Here is a 10,161-nt window from a genome sequence, read left to right as displayed (position 1 = left end):
TTTTAAACCTACTGATAAACATGTGATTGGAACCAAATGTATTTTTAAAACTGATGAAATAGGGAATATTATCAGAAATAAGGTATGACTAGTTGTACAAGAGTATACTCAAATAGAATGTATTGATTACGATGAAACCTTTGCACCGGTTGCGCGCCTTGAATCTATAAGATTATTTATTGTGATTGTATGCCATAAAAAATTTAAAATTTATCAAATGAATGTTAAAAGTGCATTTTTAAATGGTGATTTGAATGAGAAAGTATATGTTGAACAATCAAAAGGCTTTGAAGATCCTAAACTTCCAAATCATGTCTACCATCTTAAAAGGGCTCTTTACGATTTGAAATAAGCTCCCAGAGCATGATATGAAAAATTGACTAAATTTTTACTTAGTCATAAATTTATCATGGGCAATGTTGATAAAACCTTATTCATCAAGAAACATAACGATCATATTCTGATAGTTCAGATCTATGTTGATGATATTATTTATGGATCTACATGCACTAACTTATCTATTGAATTTGCTGATCTAATGAAATCTAAGTTTGAAATGAGTATGGTCGGCGAACTAAACTATTTTCTTGGATCACAAGTTAAACAACTTAAAGATGGAATGTTCATCTCTCAGACCAAATATGCATTGAACATTGTAAAAAGGTTTGGTTTTGAGAATGATAAAAAATTCGATACTCCAATGAATAGGACTCTTAAACTCTCAAAAGATGAATAAGGTAAAAGTGTAGACTCTCGTCCATACCAAAGCATGATTGGTAGTCTTCTGTATGTAACTGCTAGTAGACCTAACATTGCTTTTAGTGTTGGAATATGTGCTAGATATCAATTTAATCCTAAAGAGTCACATTTAAGTGTTGTTAAACGGATAATCAGATATCTCGCAAGTTCTGCGAACTTAGGACTATGGTATCCGCATGATACATCTATACAAATTACTGGATATACTAATGCAGACTGGGCAGGAAATGTTGATGATAGAAAATCTATCAGTGGTGGATGTTTCTACGTAGGAAACTGCTTAGTATCTTGGCTCAACAAGAAATAAAATTCATTATCTCTCTTTACACCTAAGGTTGAATACATTACAACAGGAAATGCTTGCACTCATCTAGTTTGGATGAAAAGAATGCTAATTGACTATGGAATTTTACAAGATACAATGACTTTATATTGCGACAATTCAAGCGTAATTAATATCTCCAAAAATCCGATCCAACATTCTCATATGAAACATATTGATACACGATACCATTATATTCGAGAATTGGTTGAAGACAAGACTATCATGCTTGAATACATTCAATCTGAGAAGCAGCTTGTAGACATACTAATCTACTCTTTCGACCAGCCTAATAGAATATGATCGTTAAGTGTTTTTCTTCAACTAGTAAGTGTTTTTCTTTCAATTTTCTTCTAGTATTTGGTAATCTATTGCTAGCAAATCACTTTTGAGTAGTGTATTCAACATTTAAAACCCTATTTTGTGTGGCTTTTCATCAAAATTTGATCTAATCTTTTTCTTATCATTTTCTTTGATTTTTATCTTATGCAAACTAATATGGACTATCGATCCAAGAAAACGGCACGCAAAAATTGTGCTACTTCTTCCTGATCAAATCCTATTGGTGTGAGAACCCCATGGGCCCTGGAAGAGGATGCGGAGCACATTCGGGATTTCTGCACTAGAGATAATCATTGAGAAAACAGTAAACTTAGACCGTATTGCTCGCTTTGGTCTAGTTCTTATACTCTCTAAAGTCGGTTAGGAAAGCATTTTGGGATGGGCGGATCAGCTTACCACTCCATTCTGCAAGGAATGTATGCACTAATTTGTGATGTCTCCCTTGATGATTTGTCATTCACAATTAAATTTGTTGAAGGGATGTTCCAAGTTATGCCACAAGTTATTTCGACATTGATGGAAATCAATGTTGTGGATGATGGCATACCTATTGTCACATTATTAGAAAAAATGTCCAATTCTGAAAAGAAAGCGATAACCTGTAAGTATGTCGCTTTAATGCAAAATGGCGGTCGGGTAATGCCCTCCCTGTAAACCAAATGCTCCCCAAATATCGAGTTTTACATCGGATCTGCACATCCAATGTCTATCCTCGAGCCAGTAATAAGACTGATCTTACTCCCTTCATGGTTAGAGTCTTTCATTCTATTGTGTCTAGCATACATGTCTGTTTACCTTCTTTAATTTGCTACATCATCATTCAATTTCGCTTACACCCCAAGCACAGTTCGATTCCATTTGCTTATCTTAAGATTTGCCTTGCGTTGCGTTATAACATTCAAATTCCATCATTTGAGGCACCGGAATCCGAACTCCCATTCAATTACTCCAATTTGAATATGATAAATCTTAAACCTCTTCCTAGATAAGAAGAAGAAGAGTAGGGAGCATAACCACCTAAAGACGCTACTATGGAAGATATTTTCAATGAGTTAGATGAGTCAGATGATCCTGATGATTCCAACTACCAGCCTTCCTAGGTTGACGAGTGTCTTAAAGATTTGGAGGAGAAGGTTGAATCTTTGCATGTATCACAGGAATCTTTGGTTCAAACCCACAAGTCTTCAATCAAGTAAATGAAGAAGTACTTCCATTGTATCACTAGGAGTTTGAGTCAAAATGATCCTTCGCTGCTTGCTCCTTCCTCTGGGCCGGATTGAGACAGTTTTTATTTAAAACTTGTGTTGGTTATGTAACTTAAACTTTACTCTTATGTCTTGGTACTTGGATAATTTCCCTTAACACTTCATTAACCCTTTTAAGCTTTAAATTTCATATGTTTTCCAAACTTTAACTATTTCATATGCTTGGTTCTACATACCTTAATTGTGGTATGAAATCTTTTTATGCCTAATTGATATTTATCTTATTGTTCCTTTGTCAACTTGTGATGAAAAGTGGGATAATTAGTTTGATTGATAATGATTTATAATTAATATACTATGGTATGAAAGCTATGTGTTATGTGTTATGAAAGATGTTATGGAATGCTATATAACACACACACACACACACACACACACACACACACACACACACACACATATGGAATGCTACGAAATGTTATGTGGAATGCTATGTTTCATAGTACAGGGGAAGTGTTATTTAAGGGGGAGTACCAGAGTTGAGCTTCATAGCTTACAAGAAGCTTCTAATATAAAATTTCTTTGAATTACAAGACTTCAGTATTTTCATATCTATTATGATAATGTTTTGTCATGAAATTGACAAAGGGGGAGATTGTAAGTGTTAAAATGTTTGAGCACACTTTATTTGTCAAATTTCATAAAGCCAAAACAACTTGACAATAGATCTTCAAGATTGGTCCACAATTAAGAGAAGATCAAGCTCAAGATCAAGAAAAGATCAACCTCAAAAGTCAAGATAAAGTCCGTAACCGAGTTCAAGTCAAAGAAGTTTGGATATTTGATATCTCTTAGGTAGTATAAAAACCTAGAAAGACCTTAGGACTAGGTTCTTTAAAAAATGTTTAAATTTGGGTTTTTATGCTTATTTTGCTTGGAATTTGGCCAGCCTAACTTTTGGTTCGGCTAGCCTAAGTTTTCTCGATGGCCCAATTTCAAGCCCGAAGCAACAACTAATTTTGGTTGCAAATTCGACACCTGAGCTTGAAATTCAGCTAACCTGAAAATCGGGTCAAATTCTAGCAACTTCAACATTTCAAATTCGCGGGAATTCGGCCAGCCGAAGATCAAATTCAGCTAGTCGATCTAGGCTATTCGGTCAGCCGAAGATGACCTCAGGCTAACCAAAATTTGGATAAATCTTATCTCACGCGATCTGAAGTTTGTTGAACTGAATTCGGTCTGCTCGGTCTAGTCGAAGATTGCCTAAGGCTAGCCGAAGATTCCACTTCTTTGCCTATAAATTGAGTTCCTCTCTCAATCTGAAATACATAAGTTAATTATCAAAATCCATCTACAAGAGAGAGAGAGGCTCAAGTTATTAGCAAGCTATTTGAATGATATTTATAAATTTAATTTATAACTTTTTTTTAATTCCCTTAATCGCAAAGTCTTTCTAGTTTAATTCTAAAGAGTATAAACTATACTCTTCTTTTGAGATTTAAGAGAATTAATTCAAGTAGTCATTGGTTTGAACTTAATTTAAAATTAATAGAACCCTATAACCTTTCTATCTGACTGAACAAAGAACGATCTACATTCAAAGAAGCGATTCTTCAGCTACAAGCTTCTAATACATCTTCTACGGTGAAGATAAGTATACCTTCTAAACTTTATTTGGTTTTTCTGAGATAGCTAAAAAATCCCAGTGTTGGTTCTATCTGAGATAGCCTAAAAATCTCAATGAGGGGTTTGATTGTGATAGCCCATGAAAATCACAAGAATTGTATCAGGTTTTAAGATAACCCTAGGAAAACCTTTTTCATAGTGAAAGCCAAAATTATGTGGAGAGTAATTTTAAGAGTGGAGTAGGTGTGGTTGTTTTTAAAGCACCGAACCACTATAATCATCTTTGTTATGTGGTGAATGCATTAATTTTTTATGTGGTGAATGATTGTATTTAATTTAAAGTTAAGTGGTGAATGTTGTAATATTTTATTTTAATTTACTCTTGCAAGTTTGAGGTTTTGATTTTAAAGAAATTCATGAAATAAGGTTGTCCTGCCTAAAACTTTAGGTGAAGGTTGTCCTATGAATTATTTGGAATCAATGTTTCAATACTTAAGTAATTAAAATATCTGATTTATTTACATATTCAGCACTTATTTCGACTATTTAGCACAGTCCTATTCACCCCCCCCCCCCCCCCCCTTCCCCTCCTCTAGGACATCTTAATCTCTCCATTTCATATTCGTTGGCGATCTGGTTAACTATGAGCTGAGAATCGTTGTGTACTTTCAAGTTCTAAGCCTCCATTAATGCTACCAAGTTGAGTCCATCCAACAAAGCTTCATACTCTTTCATGTTATTTGTATTTAGCCTCAAGGACTATCCCAGCCCCGGTGCCTTTAGAGTTGGATGAGCGGTCGACGTGCAGCGTCCATCTCGGCAAGTTTGATTTAATAATCCAACCTTCGGGTTGGTCGAGCTGGGTGTCAAGATTGGCCCCCAGGTCGGCCTCGCATGTGAGTTCGACGACGAAGTCAGCAATTGCTTGTCCTTTGAGGGCGGTTCTGAGCCGTTATTGGATGTCGAATTCACTGAGCTCGACTAACCATTTTGTGAACCTCCCCGAGACTTCAAGTTTTTGAAGAACCTGATGGAGGGGTTAGTTGGTCAGAACCACAATGGTATGGGCCTGGAAGTACAGTCGCAGATGACGGGATGAGACGATCAGGGCCAAGGCAAGTTTCTCGGTGTCTGGGTACCTGGTCTTTGCTGGGACCAAGGCTTTACTAACATAATACACTGGTAGTTGCTTTCCTTCCTGTTCTGGAATGAGGTCTGAGCTGACTACGGCTATAGAGACCGCCAAGTATAACAGGAGTGGTTCTCCTTGCTCAGGTTTTGAGAGTAGGGGCAAGGAGCCCATCTACTACTTGAGTTTTTAAAAGGCGAGCTCGCATTCTTCTGTCCACTCAATCCTTTGTTTCCCTTTCAACTATTTGAAAAAGGGAAGACATTTATCGGTGGCTATAGAGATAAAATGGATGAGTGCATTAATTCTTCCAGTGAGGCATTGAATTTTCTTCATCATTTTGGGCAAGGTCATGTCGAGTACAGCTCAGATCTTGTCAGGGTATTCTTTTATCCCTCTTCGGCTAACCAAGAATCTGAGAAATTTTCCCGAGCTGACTCCAAAGGCACATTTACTTGGATTTAACTTCATTCGATATTTCCTCAGTATTATGAACATTTTTTCAAGGTTGGTAATATGGTCTACCGACCTGATACTTTTAACGAGCATATTTCCAACCTAGACTTCCATGGAGTGTCTAATCTACTAGGTGAACATTTTCTTGACAAGCCGCTGGTATGTGGCTCCGGCGTTCTTCGGTGCATAGTGATCTGGTTATAGCCTGAGTAGGCATCCATAAAACTCAAAAGCTCATAACCGACCATGTTGTCGACCAGTTGATCGATCTGTGGAAGGGAGAAGTTGTCCTTAGGGCAGGCTTTGTTCAGGTTAGTGTAGTCAAGAAAAACCTGCACTTCCCATTGGACTTCTTCACTAAGACGACGTTGGCAATCTAGTCCGGATAATAGATTTCTTTAATGAAGCTTGCTTTGAGGAGTTTTCCGACCTCCTCTCCGATAATGGTATATCATTCCACTTCGAACACTCGCCGCTTCTGCCTTACTGGTCAGTGATCAGGGTCTATGTTTAGTTTATGGACCATGACCTTTGGGTCAATTTCAGGCATGTCTTAATGGGACCAACCGAATACATTGGCGTGTCACCTAAGGAAGCTCATGAGCTCATCCTGTAGAACTGGCGCTAGTGATGAACCGATCTGGATTGTTCGGATCAGGTCGGAGTCGATGAGAGGTATGGTTATGAGGTCCTCGAGTGGGGTTCCTCTTTCGATCGAGTCTTCCCAGGATTGAGGGAGGTGATGGTCATTGATTGATGTTGTGTCCTTAATGCCATGGAATAGCATTGTCGAGCTTCTTATTGGTCTCCCTTAACAAGTCCAGTACTATGCTTAGTTGGGAATTTCATCGTGAGGTGCTATGTTAACGCTACTACTTGGAGAATATTAAGGGAAGACCGTCCAAGGATGACGTTGTAGACGGAGGGGCAAATGACCACTAGGAAGCCGATTATAGTGGTTTTGTCCTTCACATGTCATTATTTAGAGCTGAATAAATCTTTCTAAGGTGACTTTATCTCCTGTGAACCCGAGCAAAGGCTTCTTAACAGGTCGGAATCGAGACCTTCCGACTCCCATTTTGTCGAATGCTTCGGCGAAGAGGATGTTCATCGAACTGCCGGTACCCACCAATATCTAAAACACTTTGTGGTTAACTATAGTCATTGTCACCGCTAATGTGTTGTCATGGGGATGGTGGACATGTCGGGTGTCTTCTTCAGTGAAGGTTAGGTCACAAGATGTCACTTTTTGTTCTTTTGATAGTAAGCCGGTGATGTTGATTTGATACTATGAGCTGCAGTGATTGATACTTCGGGCGTGAGCTCTCCGAGTTCGATTTGAGTCTCCTCCTCTAGCAAGAACAACAAAATAGTTCAAATTTCCCTGGTAGGTACATTGTTGATGAGTCTATCTTCCTTTAGATCCGATCGCTCTTCCCTCTTGTTGACATATTCTCGCAAATGCCCATTATGAATGAGGGCCTCGATCTCTTCTTTTATATCAAAACAGTCACCAGTGGAATGACATTGGTTGCAGTGGAAGTGGCAATACATCCTCTTGTCTCACTTGTCAATGTCGGATTTCATCTTGTTAGGTCATTTTAGGATTCGTTTGTCCCAGACCTGTCATGTTGAGGGGGGTGTATGAGATGAACCTACTCTTGGGTCGCCTGCTTGGGCACTGGGCCCTGGTCGACTTATCCTCTTTCCTTGTTTTGTTGTTGTTGGTTGTGGACGGTTCCTCCTTAGGTCATTTCTCTCTAGCCGAGCTTCCTTTGTTCTGATCAGCCTTTCGCAAGCTAAAAAGCTCTTCAGCGTTGGAGTATTTCTGGCCATGGTTGAGGAGGTCGATCATCGTCGTTGAAGGGCTTTTGCCGAGCGAAAAGAGGAACCGACCTTCCCTTAGGCCTCCCATCATAGCAGTGAGGGTGATTTCTTCTGAATGTCCTTGCACTTGCATTGTTTCAAGGTTAAAATGCTTGGTGTAATCTTTCAGTAGTTCATCTTCCCTCTGAATAATATTGAGGAGATGGGAAGCTAGCTTGAGCCTCTCCTTTCCACCAATGAAGTTGGTAATGAACACCCTGCTAAGCTGAGTGAAAGAGAGGATTGATTGATGATTCAGTTATCAGAACCATTTCCGAGTTACTCCTGTTAGGGTTAAGGAAAAAGTTCAGCACATAACTGTGGTTGATGTGCCGTGGAGTTCCATCCAAGCCCTGAAGGACTCCAAGTGCTCGGCTGGGATAATGGTTCCAGAGTACGGGACAATCTAGGGCATCCGAAACCATGGTGGAAGATGGGCATGCATGATGTCGGTAGTAAACAGTGGTTCTGTTTCTTCCAGTATTTCAGAGAATTCGTGCGGTAAGCCTGTTGTATGTCACCGATCTAGCCTCGCAGGTCATTGACTTGGCTTCCCAAGGATCCTAGCTTTCGGCCATCACCTCGGCTGTTGATTTTGGAGCTTTATTGCACTTCTTTTTCTCCAAATCGTGGCGTAAGTTAGAGGCAGCCAGCGCAGTGGTGCCTAAGACGTGGGAGGGAGGTGGCCTCGAGATTCCAATCTGTTTACTTCTTCGAAAGCCGATGGGTGCTTTAGAAGGCTTGGGGATTTCTATGGCTGCTTGCCCCAACGCTTGCCCAGTCCCCTGGACGGGACAAGGTTGTAATTTCTCCAACATATGGTTTATTGAGTTCATGTTTTTATTCAGTGCCTCAACTTGTTGCTCGAGGGATACAAGTCGTCCTCCCCAATTCCAGGAATGCTACATCGGTCCCGCAGGCTCAAAATCATCCTGAAGTTGGGGAGAGAAATCCCGATGGCTAGCGGACTATCTTGGCGGTGCGAGATCGGGTGCAACGGTAGAGGTCGGAACTTTCTTTTTCCCTTTATCCATTGTTGAGCTTTTGATGGATTATGAGAGCAGCTTTTGGCGTCGTTCCCACATATGGCACCAAACTGTTGATGCAGAAAACTGGTTAGCCTTCCTTGGATATTCGAACGCCTGCATAAGAAATGGTCAAAGGAGACCCTGACTTGAACAGGGACACCCTCCGATGCCAAAGTCAAGCCAAAGAATCTGGGTCTTGTCGAAGATTGGGTTTTAGGCTTAAAATTGTGTATACATTTCTCTGCGGAAGGGGTATGTATATATATAGGCCCCTTGGAGGTGGTGTTGGATATGGCAATGAATCTGCCATTGATTTTGAGGAAGCGCGATTATTCCTCTGAGATTCCTGAAGAAAATCTAGAGGAGGATTTTCTGGTAGATTTTAGGCGGTGGGCGACCAACCAAGCCGAGGTGTAAGGCTGAGCTCGACCTTAAGCTGGGGCCGAGCTTGTCCCCTAACATAGGCTGACCAAAGTTGATCTCAAGCTTGAGGTCAGACAAACTAAGCTCGAGGTCGGTCAGACTGTGGTCGGTCTTGAATTGAGGCTATAGTTGATGCTAGTTGGACCCAGTTCAACTTTGAGGTCAAGTGAGTCATAGCTTAGCAAGCTTTTTGATGGAAGACGTCATCCCATATCAAGTCATCCTGGTCAGTTCATTTTTACCAACAACAATAGTTATGTTAACCAACCATATTATCAAAGTTAATCTCAACATTAACTCTCTCAAACTCAAACAACTAGCCCATGACCTGCCATATGCCGTTTCTCTTGCCATCTTTTAATCTATGTACGTTTGTTTTATTTGATGCGAGGCGGAGAAGTTTCGTATGTGGCCCGCCATGGTGCATAGCACCAAAGCTGTTCATCAGATGTCCTTACTGAGATGCAGCCCCTCTTTTTCTAGTCTTTGTTTTCTTTTACACAGCACGTCACAATTCATCAGGTTTATTTGGACACCATGGTATGTGAAGGAGGCAACAGAAATTCTAGGTTTGTGTACAGCCATGATGCCTATCTTCCATGCAATCCATTCATTGGGTGCCTCTCATTAGGATGAAGGGATAGGAAAAAAAACACCAAAATCAGGTGGGCCACAACATGTGAACTAAATGTTTTAGCCAAATTTTCGTTGTTCCGGTGTTGAGGTCAACCTGAGAACATGATCAGCGGTTTGGATTTCATACCCACATTATGGACCCCATAAAAGACATGAGTGGTACTCCTGCGCATTGCGCAGTTCCGTACTAGTGGTGACTATAGGAGGAGTAAGTTCTGATGGGTTGGAATTGCTTCTTAACATGCGTACAGCAACGAGTCTTGGTCTCTAAGCTTCTCCTTTACAACAAATATCCATATGGAACTCACTTAGAGTGAGAAGGCGAGAAAGAACATGCCCCATCATGCAACAAGGTCTGCTTCCAGT

Source organism: Magnolia sinica, chromosome 7 (genome assembly GCF_029962835.1).
Source record: "Magnolia sinica isolate HGM2019 chromosome 7, MsV1, whole genome shotgun sequence".
Taxonomy (NCBI): domain Eukaryota; kingdom Viridiplantae; phylum Streptophyta; class Magnoliopsida; order Magnoliales; family Magnoliaceae; genus Magnolia; species Magnolia sinica.
The sequence above is the reverse complement of the archived record's forward strand: the minus strand, read 5'-3'. Positions refer to the sequence as shown.